A 17757-nucleotide genomic window follows, 5' to 3' on the forward strand; every position below is an offset into this window, starting at 1 on the left:
TTGAGGAAGTAATGTCTGCTTCTCTGTTTTAAATAATATTCAAGTGGTTATAAGAGTTCACTCATCTTCAAAAGATGACTAACCTTTTAGATTTGTGTCTGCACTAGGAAACCCTTGCACAATAATTTTGGAATGAGCAAAGTTCTCAAAATTCAATTGCATGCTATTATTTTTCCCATCTTATGTTAGACTCTTAATCAGATTGGAAATCCATAGTCAGCGATAATAGAGTACTGAGACAATTGTCCATAACATTCAAGCCAAAGAATACTTTGATTTGAAATTATGTATCTAAATGATTGGGGCCAGAGAGCCCCTTTGGTTGGAATGGTCTGGGGAATCATGCCAGCTCTCCACTTCATCTTGCTAGCATAAATGGACACCCCAAAAATGCACGCACTACCATTTTCATTCAGTGCACAGAATGCATGTACAGTTTGTAAATGTTTAAAGAAAATAAAAGTGAAAACTGACACTTGGGCCTTGGGTCTCCACTCTGCACTTCCCCCTTCATTTAATATAATATATATATACACATACATATATACATATACACATAAATACACATACATACACACACTTATATCTTTTTTTTTTTTTTTGCATGATGCCTTATATCTGGTCCCTTGGGCACCTCGTGATCGCACTGGCCGGTGTGCTTCTTCCATGTGGGCTTATTTGTTTCTGAGCGAGATGGCCGCTTGTTCACCTTCAAGCCTTTAAGACCCCAGACACTATCTCTTTTGATAGCCGGGCACCATCAGCTTTCTTCACCACATTTGCTTATGCACCCATTTGTCTTCAGCGATCCTATCATGGAGGTGTGCAGTCAATGATATGATTTTTTGTTCTTTGATGCCTGGTAACTGATCCCTTTGGGACCACTCGATCACACAGGCTGGTGTGTTCTTCCATGTGGACTTTGTTGCTTCTGAGCTAGATGGCCGCTTGTTTATCTTCAAGCCTTTAAGACCCCAGTCACTATCTCTTTTGATAGCCGGGCACCATCAGCTTTCTTCACCACATTTACTTGTTCATCCATGTTGGCTCCAGCTGTTGTGTCGGGAGAGTGAGCATCATAGAGTTCCAATTTAATAAAAGAAGGTAGAGGGGCTTAGGAGAGGAGATGGGTTAATTAGGGTGTGAGGTAGTATCGATGAAGAACACAGCTTTCCCCCAGATCCTGGATGCTTCCTCCCCCCAACTACCATGATCCGAATTCTACCTTGCAGGGCTGGATAGGACAGAGGCTGTACACTGGTACATAGGAGGGTTGGAGATACAGGGAATCCAGGGTGGATGATACCTCCAGGACTAAGGGAGTGAGGGACGATGCTGGGAGAGTGGAGGGTGAGTGGGTTGGAAAGGGGAAACTGATTACAAGGAGCCACATGTGACCTCTTCCCTGGGAGAGGGACAGCAGAGAAGGGGGGAAGGGAGACCCCGAATAGGGCAAGATATGACAAAATAACGAGGTATAAATTACCAAGGGCATATGAGGGAGGGGGGAAAAGGGAGGGAGGGGGGGAAAAAAAGGAGGACCTGATGCAAGGGGCTTAGGTGAAGAGCAAATGCCTTGAGAGTGATTGGGACAGGGAGTGTATGGGTGTGCTTTGTACAATTGATGTATGTATATGTATGGATTGTGGTAAGAGTTGTTGGAGTCCCTAATAAAATGTAAAAGAAGAAAAAAAAAAAAGAAAATGATTAGGGCAAAATATGTACAGATGTGCTCTATACATTTGATGTATGTCTATGTATGGATTGTGATAAGTGTTGTATGAGCCCCTAATAAAATGTGTAAAAAAAAAAAAAAAAAAAGTGAAAACTACTTGAGGTATCATTTACATATTTTTCAATACCGCCTTTAGAGAAAATAAATTACAGCAGGCAGTCGCACACTTGCTCACTACATTGCATTTTCGTGTAGCTATTTATCATTAAACTATTCCTGAAAATTAAACAATTTTTAAAAGCATGAGCATCAAAAGTGATTAGGAAAGAAACAAATAATTTCATTTTCAAACAAATTCACTTAATATCCCGTTGCCAGGGTAAAGGACTCATAATTCGCACAATGAGAATTCATAAAGAAATGTCACCCGCATGCCCACTCTGCGTCATGTTCCTGATTTAACAGCCTGTGTTGCCATGCATCATGATTGCTTTGTACGAAACGATAAGCGGAAAGCAGTACACTTCCCAAAGCGGATCACTGTAGCTGTTTCAGTCTCCTTTTGTGAAGGCTAAGTTCTGATCTGTGCCGCAAGCACTCAGGCCATCAATGCTGACGAATGGCTGGAACTGGCTTCTTTATTCCAGTCCTGACTGCATAGAAAGTTTCCATTATCTCGCTCAACATCGTCACTCTATCACGTTGACAGGGCAGGCAGGGCCACACTTCACTGTTTTCACTTGGGAACTGACCTCGACTTTTCTATCTGTTTCTCACATGAAGGGGAAAAATGAAAAAATAAAAAAGTCGAGAAAACACGCCTTGTTTGCATGCATATAAATGTCATCTTTCCTACTGCTTTTAATTGCTGTTTGGTTTTACCTAGAACATCATCTTTTCAAACAAAGGAGTGAAGGTTTACAGATGATAGAACTGAACTTGTAAAGTGTTAGACAAAATAAATCAAGTTTTAGTTGTTGAGAGGAGAGGTGGGGGGAAAGCATTATCTTCTACACTGTTTCTGATCATAACTGATGAGGTACATGGGTTCACTTTTCATGGATTAGATAGCATCTTGGCTTCCTTCTGTGTTTTTTGTGAGTAACCTGGCAGCTTAGGAAATCACCCAATATGCACATTTTTTTGAGTGTGTGAAGATTTTTTTTTTCTTACCCTCTCTTCCTTTTGTGAGTATCGTCTACCTCTATGGAGCAGAAGAGCACAGGGGAAAAAAGGCAAGGTATGAACCAGCCACCCTCCAGCCTCTTTGGCAGCCAGTCAGTAGGCTTTGGAGAAGAAAGGACAAGATGTCAGAAAGAAACTTTTAGGAACAAAAAAGGTGGGGGAAAGAGTGGAATTTGCTTGGGCATTAATTACCAGAAATGGTCATTTACAACATTTTATACAACATTTTATTCTTTGCCAGAACACTTCCCTGAATGTTGCAAAGAGAATTTTCCAGTGTGCATAAAACCCAGAGCAACACGGAGTGAGCCTCGGTCTCTAAAGGTCCAGAATAAGCACTTCGGCACAAGCGCTTGGCCACCTGCAGTAACTGTGCTCCTTGACCCCGAGGTGGCAAGCTTGCAGAAATCTGGAGATTGCGGCGAGAGGAGAAAGAATCTTTCTTTCTTTACCTTTTCCTGTTCTTTATACATTTCCATGGCTTTTTCTCTGATAGCCGTTTTTGGCAGGGGTGGCTCAAGGCAAGGGGAGAGATATTTGAAATAAAAGAAGTCATTCTGGATTTAGGCAGCCAATTCCTCCAAATTCTCATCCAAATCACTTTATTGATTACACATTTGTAAAATACCAGCTCCCTGATTTGATTTTGGTTTTCACCGCTGCAACGGTGCACAGTGGTAAGTCAAAAGTATTTTGCTATATAATCAGAAAAAAAAAACTTTTATTAAACAAAGAGATCAAAATATTAAATTCTAAGTGTTGACGTATCCTCCACCTGGATTCACAAACTTCTGAAGTGAGAGCTTCGATCTCTCTAACCTTCCCCAAAGAATCCTGTCCTCTTCCATTTACACTATGTCTGGCACAGCTTTGGCACCCTCGGCGGACACCAATTGGGTTTCTTTGAAACGGTCTTTAGTTTGAGGGACCTAACAGGTCTCAAGAGGCAAGTTCAGGGGTGTAGGATGGGTAAGGTTTTCCAATGAAATCCCCTTAGGACAGCCCTTGCTTCTCTTAAATAACGAACTGGCACCTCGTTGTAAAGGAAAAGGAGAAAACAAAAAAGCGCTCAGTACAGCTCTTCTGGCCTCTTCACTCACTGATCCTATTTTCAATTTTCTCAAAACTTCCTCATGATCCCTTGGGTCCTTCCAGAAACATCTACCAATACCATCCCTTTGGAATCACAAACCAAACCAAACCAGAAAGCGTCTTGCTACAATCACTTTCTGAGCTGACCTCTCTGGCTGAAATTTAGCTGGCCCTGCAGATCCGCTTGGTCGCCATTGTGGTTATTGGACCTTACCCTTTTATTTTTATAAGGTACTCTTGTGAGACTAAGACCAATATATTGCCTGGAGAAATTGTCTGCATTTATATACTGTTCACAGAGACAACTAAACATGTCTGTTTGGGGAAAAAATAAAACAACTATGCATGCATGTACTAGAACCCCAATAGAAAGTGTTTTTTTTTAATTTATGCTTATGTACCACCAAATCAAACCATTGTCATCAAATCCATTCTGATTCATAATGAACCGATAAGTCAAAGTAGAACTACTGCGTTGAGTTTCCAAAGTCAGGAAGTCTCATCATTCACCCAAAAAGCAACTTATCTTGCAGCTGATGGGCCAGTTCATCTCTTACTACACTGTCAGGGTTCCTACGACCCTTGCATATTAGGCTGCATTAGGATGCAAAACTGGTTATACACTTTATTAGTAGCCAAATGTCTAGCTGTTCGAAACCACTCGAAGCTTCCTCTGAAAAATAGGCCTGGCAACCTGATCTGGAACCCGAGGAAGCCTTTCTTCTTGCACACATGGGGGTCACCACAAACTGGAAGTGATTCCACAGCAATTAAAAGCAGCACAACACACACCCAGTATATAGTGAAAACGGAAGAGAGTGATTAGTGACATTGGGTTTCTTTCTCAACTATAGACACAGGAAATTTGGGGATTCTTGTGCTTTATCTACCAATGGTTTCTTGGTGATCTGTACACCAACAGATCTATAACAGATCCAAAAGGCACCAAACTCACTGCCATTTTGTAGCTTCTGACTCCAAGATAGAGTGAAACTGCCCTTGTTGGGGGCTGAGACTTTAAGTCTTTATGAGAGCAAACCACTTCATCTTTTTCTCTTCGAGTAGCTGGCAGGTTCAAGCTGCTGACCTCAGAGTTAGCAGCTTAAAGGGTGGTCCACTACACCGACACATCTCCCTGAAGATAAACTTCCACAGCCAAAGTCACGGCTAATGATTCCCTTCCAACCTACAGCAGTAACCTCGAAGACAGGCTAGCAGTGCTCCTTAGGCTTTGTGTGGCTGTAGATCTTTATGGGAGCAGAAAGCCTCGTCGTTCTGCCCTGGAGCAGCTGGTGGTTTAGCAGCGCTGTGCTTGCAGGAAGCAGCTCAACACATAAGCTAGTGCACTGCCAGGGCTCCTACTCCCTTGATATATTGGGATGAAAAGACCTCACAAACTACCAGGAAGGAACAAAGACTTAGGAAAACAAGCTCACGTAACGGATAACATTGAAGTTAACATCTTTTAGATAACAGCTACTGGGGAGAAGCAGCTGAACACACCCTGTGCACACTCTTTTTCTGACCAATACCGCAGGATGCACCTCATGGCCAACAAGACATACTGCCAACTTTCCCTTATGAAAAGTTGGAGAAAAACCTCATTTACATATTGAAGGTAATAGTCCTGATTGCTTTCAAATCCTACTGAATCAGCAAAATATGGATAGGTCATATTCCACCAACTACCATTGAGTTGATTGCTATTCATATCAACCCCAGAAAGTGTTTGCTGTGAGAAGCATTAGTATTAGAAGTCTTACCTACTCCACAGCATCATAGGGCTCCTTATTGGTCGCATTAACGTTAAGGATCAGACCCATGGCCATCAAGTTGACTCTATCTCCTTGCAACCTGACATAGTGTCTTAGAGAGGAGCAGACCAGCCTCACCTTCTCCAGCTCAGCAGCTGGAGGAGTTTGAGCCACCAATTTTGCAGTTAGCGGTTCCTCACTTATTCCACAGAGCTACCTAGGCTCTTTTAGGTCATCTGAGAGAGAATGAAGCCATGCATTATTTATCTATTTTTAAACAACTAGAGATACATTGGCTTTTCCATTTTCCTCTTGGCACCTTAGCTAGGTACAACCCTTTAAGTGTTGAATTATTTGCTGAAAGGTTGGTAGTTTGAACTCACTCAGAAGAACCTCAGACACAAGCTTGGTGTTTGCTTTTGGAAGTCACGACTTCAAAAGCTCGAGTTCTACTCGGCATACTTGCGGTCACAGCGAGTTGGAATGTCGGGATGGCAAATAACAAGTTTGATTTGGTATACTTATGTGAGAGTCTTATTTTTATTATCAAACAGTCATCAGTATTAATCTGGGTAGTTTTTAAGAAAATTTGGGAGGGAGAATGAGTTAATCCAGTAGACATCAACTCTATGGTGAGTAAGTGAGTGATATTAGAAAAAGTTAGTTTTCTACTATTGAGAGCATCTTGTCAATATTTGGGCATCAAAAGAGGCAAAAATAATGGAGTTCAAAGTTTTGCCAATTTCTGTCTCTATAACCTTGGTCAGCTTACTTAACTGCCATGTTTTAGTTTCCTTTTTTATAAAATAAGATTAAATATTTGCATCTAAGACAGAGGATATTAAGATAAAATGAGGTAATGTTTGCAAAAATATTCAGAAGAGTTCCTGTTGTATAGCAATTAAAAATGCACTTTCATGAGATAAATGTTTAATAAATCACCACAAAACTTATCTGTTATATTTTTCTAAGTAACATTGTATCTAGGAAAAAATCAAAGTAAAAGCATACACCACAGAAAACAAGTATAATGCCAGAAAAACAATGGCATAAGGAGCACACAAAACAGAAGGCGTGTACTAAATATGCAGTTAAGCTTTCGATATATTTGTAATGAGCCTTTTAATCTATAGACCTTGGTGTTAACCAAAATTAGACTGTGAGCTTTCAAGGAGCTTGAATATAATGAGATTTCTGAAAGAGTGAAGACAATAATAATAATAATAATGATCTGGAGTTAAATGATTTACATTGAGGAGTTGAAATGTTTTATGACACTTTGTGGAGGGTCGAAACACAAAGTCACTGCCAAGTCCATTATGACTCATAGTGATACCCCACGAAAGCGTCTAAATTTGTACAGTAGCCTCAGATTTGCCCCAAGGGACACCTGGTGGATTTGAACTGCCAGACTTGCTATTAGAATCAAAATCTTTCAGCATTCTAAAATTCATTTCTATTGAACTGGTTTTGATTAGACCTTAAACTCTTTTTTAGTGGAAACGTCTACTTAGTATCCACAGGTGATTTTCTTTTTCTTTTTTTTCCTTAAAATATAACTCAATCTTTTATTTAAAAAATCATTTTATTGGGGGTTCTTACAACTCTAATCACAATCCATATATCCATCCACTGTGTCAAATATATTTGTACATTTATTGCCATCATTATTCTCAAAACATTTTCTTTCTACTTGAGCCCTAGGTATCAGCTCCTCATTTTCTTCCCCTCCCTGCTCATGAAGCGTTGATACTTTATAAATTATTATTATTTTTTTCATGTATTAGACTGTCCAATGTTTCCCTTCACCCACTTTTCTGTTGTCCGTCCCCCAGGAAGGGTGTTTTATGTAGATCATTGTGATCAGTTCCCTCTTTCTCCCCCACCTTTCCCTTACCCTCCTGGTATGTCTACTCTCCTTATTGGTCCCGAGGAGTTTATCTGTCTCACTGGATTTGTGAGGTAGACTTTTGATCATGATATGGGTGGGGAGGAAGCGTTGAAGAACTAGAGGAAAGTTGTATGTTCCATCGGTGCTATACTGCACCCTGACTGGCTCATCTCCCCGCAACCTTCTGTAAGAGGATGGCCAGTTGCCTGCAGATGGGCTTTGAGTCTCCACTCCACACTCTCCCTCATTTACAATATATGATTTTTTTGCTTTTTGATACCTGATACCTGAACCTATGGACACCTTGTGATCACACAGGCTGGTGTGCTTCTTCCATGTGGGCTTTGTTGCTTCCCAACTACATGGCTGCTTGTTTATCCTCAAGCCTTTAACTCCAGATGCTATATCTTTTGATAGCTGGGCATCATCAACTTTCTTCACCATATTTGCTTGTGCACCGCTTTGTCTTCAGTGATTGTTTTGGGAAGGTGAGCATCATGCAATGCCAGTTTAATAGAACAAAGCGTTCATGCATTGAGGGAGTACTTGAGTAGAGGCCCAGTGTTCATCTGATACCTTAATACTAAACCTATAAATATATGCACATAAATCTATTTCCCCATAATCATATATAAATATATTTACATATGTACATGCCTGTATTTAGACCTGTATAAATGTCCTTTATCTCAGAGTGCTTTCCTCTATTTCCTTTTACTTTCTTCTTGTCCCTCTATCATGGCCAGCTTTCATTTGGGTTTCAGTAATTCCTCTCAGTTACATTGCCCTTGATCATGCCCTACCAGGCCTCCTATACCCTCCTTGCCATCTATTTTAGATCACTTGTTGTTCCCTTGTTCCTGGGTTTTCTCACACCCACTTCCTTTCCCCTGCCTCCCTCTCTCCCATGTCACCCTGAACCCACCGGTCCTGTTATTTTCTCCTCCATATTTTTTTATCCTGCCTATCTTATCTAGGTAGACCTGCAAAAATAATAAGATGCACACACACAAAAAAAAAACAAGACAGGGAAAACAAATTAAAAGAAAACAAAACAAGAACAAAAAACAAGGGACAAAAAAAGTAAAGCCTGTAAATAGCTCAATTTGGTGACTTTTAGGAGTGTTTTCCGGTCGAGTCTGATGGGGTGCCAAGCTCTGGCTCCAAAGTCTATTTTTGGTATTCCCTGGGGACTTTGTTGCTCTGTTCCTCTTAACCACAGGTGATTTTCTCTTGGCAGATTTATATGCCTCATTAAAGCTATAGATAGCTCATAAATGTAAACTTTGGACCCTACAGGTACTGCTAACCTGGAAGTTTTCTTTTGTTTTTGAAGTTGATGTAAATGCCCCATCCTTGTAGGAAGATGCAATTATGAATAACAAAGCAATGCTGTAGAAATGTTAGATAGAGACGCTGATGAAAAACGGGCTAAAAGATATGTCATGAAGTGCAGTGCCACAGGGAGAAGGACAATTCCTAACTCAGCGTAGCAAATTATACAAGGATCCTCTCACCGTGAAAATGAAGAAGCTTACGCATAAGCAAAACCCACTGCCCTGGAGTTGATTCTGACTCCTAACGACCCACTGCAAGGTTTCCTGAACCGTAAGTCTTTACAGGAGGAGACAACCTCCTCTTCTTTCTTCCAAGTGGTGAGTCGTCCAATACCTCATCCCGGCCTCACCGGGCTGCTTGCTGCCAGGTTAGATGGAAGGACGCAGAGTACTAGCTCAGGAGGAAAGAAAAGGTCACAGCTCGAGACCTATGTGAGGCTGAAAATGTGTGATACATGTGGATTTCCTTATGAGAACGCTTTAGTGTATCTAGCTGCAATACTTCAAATACAAGGCTAGGGGTTTTCGTGTATTAAACTAACTGCCCCAAGTCAATTTACATTCATGGCGACCCTATGAATGTCTAGAGTGAACTTATGCTCCGTACAGTTTATATTATCTGTGATCTTTCAGGAGTACATCATCAAGCTTCTCCTATGAAACATTGAAACCAAATATCAAACTAGCTTCACTGACATGGAGTTGATACCCTGATGAGTTTCTGAGACTACTCTTTGAGCCAGTAAAAAGCCCCCTCCCCCCTCACCTTATCTCCTGGGGCATCTGGTGATTCCAATCTGCCAGCCTTTTCGTTAGCAACACCTAAGGGAGGACTTCAACCAGCCCACCTTTCATTTAACAGCTAAGTACTCAGCCATTTGTACTACCCAGGTACTTCCTTTCACACATTGAAAACCCACTACAAGGCAGTGCCAAGCTGTAATGTCTCTGGCTGTTCTTTCCACAAAACGCGTTGGCCATCTATTTCTTCAGCGGAGCATCTGATGGTTTGAATGGCTGACCTTGAGTTTTGAATGGCTGACCTTGAGTTAGCAGCTGAGCTTTTAACCACGGCACCGCCTGACCCTCCTATTTTCACATTTCAGGCTAGTGCAATTCAGATGATTTTTTAAATGCTGGCAGTCATTTTGCAATATGATTGTGTTAAATGAGGATTTTTTAGAAGTGCCAATGTAACAATATATATTAAAATGTTTATACAGTAGATCTAATATTTATCAATTTGAAGTAGAGGACAATTTTAAAACGGGATTAATTTCACAGTTCAGAAAGAAATAGCTGCCTGGAATATGAGTGGGTAGTAGAGATGGGACAAAGGATCCAGATTTATTTTGAATATGAAACCTTTATTAATGCATGAAAAGGCTTTCTAGCTGTTTCTCTCCTTTGAGTCTCATAAGGATACTACAGCAAGGTAGCTTCTATGACTATGTCAATCCTACTGAAGAGAAAAGCTGATTCCCTAACTTTTCAATGATGGAATCAGGATTTCAAGACCTTCATATATGGCTGTACAAATAATTAACCACAGAATAGGACTCAAATTCAGTTTAAGAAAGTCTTAAGCAAAGAAAGTCTTCTCTGATTTTTAAAAGGAATCACTTGATATGATGGCATCACGCAGGATTTAGACCCAGGCAGCCTAATACCAGTATTTGAAATCTTATGATGAAGGAGTGTCAGGGATGGAAGATTAGCTCCAAATTTGCTTAAATAAGTTTTGCATATATCGATGCTGTTTAATTTTTAAAGGGAATTTGGGCATGGTTTTAATTTCATCTCACTGGGACAAATAAAATATATATTTGGAACATGAAGTCTACATATTTCCCTAAAGACTCGGTTGGGTCGGGTAGTACCTTCAACTCTATATCTGGGGTACTGACCTAAACCAATTAATATTAACAACCCTCTGACTCTGAATGAGACTGACCAATGGAAAGCCCAGGCAGGAGATTAGAAGGCAGGGGGTGTAAACGTTAAGACCATTTGTTCTCCTAGGGCTATGCTCCTCAATCAACTTCGGAAACCCTGCCAGACAGCCCTAATCATACAACGCTTTCCTTTTAATCCCAAATACTTCTTCCTTCTACCCTATTGGGTTTATGTATAATTAGATACATCTATTATTGCTAACATGGTACTGAGTTGTATTTCTGTTCTCCCTACACCATCTTCCACACCCATATGAATGAAGATAATTTATATTCTGCTTAAATGACCTAATTTGAGCAATCATCCACTTCTTGTTTTGGCTTTAGCATATATGACACTATTTGCCTCATTCTACCTCTAAGGAGACTCTAGATTCTATGCTTAATCCCCTCAGGCCAGTTTAAGAAGCATTGGTATTATGCAGTGAAGAGAAGAAAGCATCAGATGTTAAGGATATGATAGGAATGTTAAAGATAATAGAATTGTTCAAACAAGGACAAATACACTTAAGCACAGGTAAAGACCATTCTGTGCAAAATTATAAGGGGTAACAGGAGGTAGTGGGAACTTGTTGTCACCATACAGGGATGGCCAACAGTGAGCTTCTAAGGCAGCCAGGAGACGAGAACATACAAGAGAAGGTGAAACTCCTCAGGGAATTGAACTCTTGGATGTATCCAGAGCATATGCTCACAAAAGTAGGAAATGTAACTTGATTTCCAAGGGCCTGATGAAAATCACACAATAAGTTTGATTTGAAAGATAGTAATATGTATGCACACATTTACATACATTTTCTATGCAATCACGCAGCTATTGTATATGCATTGATAGGCCACAGTGCAGCTGCATATCTCCGTGTTAAGTGCCAACTAAATATCTACTAGCGAGGTCTGAAGTCCAAATAAGTGAATGTTAGTGGGCCTCATTTTAAACTGATACCGGCTTTCCTTTGTGTTAACTTGTGTTCTATTTTGTTTTGTCTTTTTATAGTGATGATGCTTGCCCATCTATTCTTCCTTCATCATTGAAAAACATTTAAAGGTTCCATGTAAACATTGTGAGCCAATGGGATTTTTAAAGGTTGCTTATTAAATTCTAGTTTCACCTGAAAAATCTCAAAAAAATTGGTGCTACTGGATGGTTTGATCAAACCAAATTGGTTCACAGCATTAATGAAGACTTGTACACACAGTACTTGACATTGTTTAGTAAATCCAAACAAAAAAACCTAAAAAGTCTACCATCACAGTCAGAAGAAAATGTTTCAAATTTTCTCAGAATAGAGTGATTCTGATTTTCTATTTCCCGAAATCTCATTTTGGTGTTGTTTTTGTTAGCTGCTATCCTATCTTCCAATTCACAGAGACAGAACAAAACCACCGTCCGGCCCTGTGCCATCATCACACCACTGCTTATATTTGAGTTCCTTGTTGTGGCCACTGGGTCAGGCTGTCTTGTCTAGGGCCTTACTTTTCATTGCTACTCCTCTATTTTGCCAATCATGGTGTCTTCTTTAGGGACTGGTCTTTACTGATAACATGTCCAAAATTATGTGAGATGAACTCTTCCCATGCTTACCTCCAAGGAGAATTCTGGCTGTACTACTTCCAAGACAGATTTGTTTGTTCTTTTGGCAGTATATTGTAATTTCAATATTCTTCACCAGCACCATAATTCACATGCATCCATCCTTCTGTCATCCTTATTCAATGTCCCACTTTCCCATGCAGATGAGGTGCTTCAGAATACCAGGGATTGGGTCAGGTGCAACCTTAGTCCTCAAAGTATTTCTTGCTATTCTTACTGTTGTTATAAAACTGGTCTTGTGTCAAGGAGATTGAGAGGACTAAATAAATCAATTCTGATATGGTGGTAAGATATGTTAACAATTATAAGAAAAATACACACTTAATAAGAAAAGCGAATGTTGTTTGTATTGGCCAGACATTAATTTATTTATGCTTCTGAGAGTTTTTATGTATAAGCATTATTTTAAGTCATCTTATAAATGTAATTTTAGTATGATGTTAACAAAGTATAGTCATTGTGCCCATTGAAGCAATAGGCAAGAAGTCAAATGACTTTTGCATTGATCAAATCTGCTCCAAAACACACTTTGAAAATATAAAAGAATCAAAATGGTACTTCGGTGACAAGGTGGCCCTGACCTAAGGCATTACATTTTTAGTCACCTTATTTGCATGCAAAAGTTGCAGAGTGATGAAGGGAAATGGAAAAATAATTGATACCTTTGGAGTATGATGCTGATGATGTTGATGAAATTTATTGAATAAACCACGAGCTGCCTGAAGAATAACAAATTTGTCTTAAAAGAAGGATAGCTAAAATATTTTTGATCCAAAAATGGTCTGACTTCATCTCACCTACTTTGGACACATCATGATGAGTGATCAGGCCCGGAGGAAGCACATCATACTTGGTAGAGAGTCAGCCAAAAGAGGAACACCTTCAATGCGATGGACTGACTTATTGGCTGTAACAATTGCTTCGAACATTACAGAGATGTTGAGGAAGACAGGTAATATCTGCTTCTCTTACACTGTGTTACTTTGAACCTGACCACTTTAACAACAATAGCAGCAACAATAGTGACAGCTGCCTTTATCGGAGAAGATACACTTGTTAATTTTTTGGTAAACTTTATCATCTTTTCAAATGATACTGCTCAGCAAATTATTTTGTTTTGTACATTTCTAAAATGAACAGTGGTATGCTCTGGGGACATGGAAAGTTTCCAAATTCAAATATGATGTATCATTCCAAACCCACTGCTATTGAGTCAAATCTGACTCTCAGAAACCCTATAAATTTTGTAGAGACTCCTTTATTAAGTCTTAAATTGAGCAAAGATAAAGGCAGAAACATGGAGAGAGAACATCCCATGGAGAGAGAACATCGACATGATGTCATCTCAAAAGCCCCTGACATTGAGTCCATTCCAACTCATAGCAACCATGCAGGGGAGACTAGAACTGCTCCTTTGGGGGGTGAGACGGCTAATCTTTCTGAGAGTAGAGTTGCATCTTTCTCACACAAAGCTGACTTGCAGTTAGCAGCCCAAATCTCATCTACTATGCCACAGGGCTTCCTTGCCTGAGTTCATTATGGTGTCCAAAGGATTCCCAGCAATGCAGCTAATGATATAACATTTTCAAAAAATGGAAATCATGACAAAATCATGAAGGGATTCAGATTAATTCCTCCCTGTCACAGAACTGGAATGAGAAAATCACGATGATTTTGGATTAGTCATGTTTATAGCATTGGTTCCGGTGCTCTCCCACCACATGGTTCCATGATGACTGGGTATGCCTGCTGACATTGAGGCTCCAGACCCCAATTTCCATTAAGAGTCGAACCACACAAGTCCTTTGAGGCCAAGACTGCCCCTTAGTGCACTAGCCTGAGGGAAAATGTTAAAGTATCATTTTTGTTGAGAAGTAGGTAAAGGACAAAGAGGCTGATAAAAATAATTCGGAAATTTTAAAAATTCTGATTCTAATTATAAAAATTAAAACTCATTTAGGACATTATTCAATAAATCACTATGGGACAAAACACATAAATGTCAAAAACCCAATCATAAAATTAAAATAAACTAGAACAAAGAGTGTTAATATCAATTATTAGGCTTCTATATCACAATAATAATTCCATCTCTGGCTCACCTACACAATCACATACACAAACAGAGAGCTGACATTTTTATTGATGAATCATATCATTTCAGATTTATCAACTTATTACAGTTAAATTATTTTATTTTTGGATGTTCATAAATTATCAGATTATATGTCTGGCAGCACACACTCAATGGGAGCAGTGGTTGTTCAGTGTAGAATTTTCATCTCCCTTACAGGGACCCAGGTTTTATTCCTACCAAATGTACCTCATTCACAGTCATCCCCTGTCATTGGATGCTTGTGTGTTGCTAAGGTGTTGAACAGGCTTGTGTGAAGTTTCTGGACAAAAAATACCAGTAAGTAAATCCTTGATATGCATTATGAAAATCAGGGATTGATAACTATAGATCAATGGTCAATCTTGCTGTCCCCAAGATCACCAACTGTGGACAGTAGGTAACAATGGCTCAGATGAGCAGCAGCTTGCAAAAGCACCATTCCATCAATGTAAGTATTTTGTTCATCTTGCTTTTAAGCAACTCCTTTCAATTTCCTATTACATCAATTGATATTATAGCTATTACAGCTCAACATTTGTTGACTATTGGCAGTGTCATATGTAGCTCCCCAAAGTACTTAGTGAAGTTTCTTTTCCAATTTGTGAAGAAGGATATTATGTCTGGATACCGCCATTATCATTCACAGATTATTATACTTATTTTGAAGTAACTTTTGAAGTTTTTTTTTCTTTCATAGTGAAAATTATATAGATTTTAGTTATTCCAATAAAATATAAGTTGGATTGTTTTTGCTGCTTCTAATCATGAGCTAGGCTGAATATACCAAATAATAAAATTTAAAGATAAGAATGTTTTATAGAGAATGCTATACTGACAATACAATTATTCAATAGTCAAAATAATTCAGATTATTACTGACTCTTAAAGACAAGAAACAGTACTATTTTATGACTGGTGGTGCACAGCAAACTAATAGATTTTACTAAGAAAATTGATAAAAAATACTGGAATCCTAATATCAATGAATAAAATAAAAATGCAAAAATGGTGAAATAAAATGTAACACGGAATCACTGTGAACCATAAACTGTAAATTATTACCTATATTATTTAAAGCATAATGGCAAATTTAAAATGTTCAGATGTAATTGTTTATTGTCATTAATATCATTTTATGTGATTGTCAATATGATAATGGTAGAATTCATTGGAAATGTAATCAGACTCTTATATTTTTAAATTAATTATACAGTTCCATTGGCATATAACATGACTAATAGACCTACAAATTTTTAATATAATAATCAAGATTGCCATCTGATTTCACTATTTTAAAAATATACTTCTGTACACATGTGAAGGGGATTTAGAAAATGCGATTAGGAAATAATGTCTTTCTAACTATAAATATAAATATTATTAACTTTCAAAAATATGCTCTTATCTAATTTTGTGTTAAAGTAGTTCTTTAATTAATTATTTTGACTTCAATGAATCATAAAGTTTCCTTCCTCAAAGAATAAATATTCTGACAATTTGAATGGGTATCAATTTAAGATAATGTTTAATAATTGAATACAATATAAGCACTGACTTAACCATATTTCAGTAGTTTTTAATCACCAAAGCCCTATGATAACATTTTGAATTGTAGAATATATTCCCAGCCCACTATATTTTCAAATATTTTGAAATAAGTCAGAATTCCTTTGCATAAAACTCTTTCAACGAGATAGCTAATTTGGTGAAAGGAGGTTAACTAGGGGAAAAAAAGAATTTGGAAAGAGGCCAGGAAGAACTAGCATGTTTTATTAGCATGGGTTTTACTCACTTGGTATTAAATATCTCAATTCATATTGATCTAAATATATCAAAGTTAGAAGTGCTGCTTTAGCTTCAGACATTACATAATTATAAACCAGAGCAATAGATGTGCTTTAGAAGCAAACAAATGAAAGTCATCATCATTTAGTCCATTCTACTTTGCCGCACCCACGCGGAGGGTTTTTGAGACCGTAAATCTTTAACGGCATTGTAACCCTTACGGTTTTTGACAATTGGGTTAGTCAAAATTTCCAGGGGGTTGGCAGTCAACATTAGTAACCCCTCAGGACCGGACCTAAACCTATGCAAACACAGCCAACCAGTAGTAAGTCTCCACAATAAGATTAGAGTGAGATGTGACACCCTTACTTGGGTCATAGCCTTGGTGCTCTGAGAGTGTGGTCTGCTTCCTACATAAGTGGACACTAGAACACTTGCTTAGCTTTTGCTTGGTCTGGATCATGTATCTGGCTCATTGACCTCAGTTTTTTTTTTATTTCAGTCAGTGGTCTGATGTATTTGCTTTTCTTAGGAGTTTTCATTGGTCTACCATCTGATTCGCTGATCTTGGATTTGTTTGCCTCTATAGTCATCATCCTGTCACTGACCCGATTGCTATGTGAATCCGGAGAATCATCCAACCTAACATCTGGCCTACGGACTGAACTTACCTGGACTTGGACCTGGCCAGTTCTATAACTGTGAGCCATGTTTCTTGATACGAGTTCCTTTCCATATATACAGACACAAGCTTCACTAGTTTAGCTTTTCTAGAGAACTTGGATTACAAACGAAGCAGACAGCCTCATCTTTCTTCCATGGAGCAGCTAGTGGGTTTGAACCTATAATCTTAAGATTAGCAGTGCATTAGAACTCCTAGGGCTCCTATGTTGTTGTTACCCCAAGATCCAAAACTTTACAGAAACAAACTGCTGTTCTTTCTCCAATGGACGGCTAGTGGGATCAAATTGTGGACTTTGCAGTTAGCTGCCAAAATGTTTTAAACTATGCCAGCAAAATTATTCTTGGGGCAGCAGATGCATGACATTTGTTAGAGGTGAAGAGTACCCAGTTTAATAAGTTACAAAGGAAAATAGACAATTGTAATAATATGTAGAAAGTAATGCGGTTTATTTTGTTTAATAAGTAGTGAGATCTTATCATTGTGAAATGGACTCTGTGGAATTAAGTTTGGGTTATAAGTCAGACTAGAACTTCCCCATAAAGTTTCCAAGGCTGTGGTTTTTACAGAAGCCGACTGCCACACCTTTCTCCTTCGAACTGGCTGGTGGCTCTGATCTTCAGACCTTTCCATTTGAGGATCTATTAGTAGCTGCATGCTGTACCAACAGAGTACCTGTGTTTAGCAAGGAGTA

The sequence above is a fragment of the Tenrec ecaudatus genome, chromosome 2 (genome assembly GCF_050624435.1).
Source record: "Tenrec ecaudatus isolate mTenEca1 chromosome 2, mTenEca1.hap1, whole genome shotgun sequence".
Taxonomy (NCBI): Eukaryota; Metazoa; Chordata; class Mammalia; order Afrosoricida; family Tenrecidae; genus Tenrec; species Tenrec ecaudatus.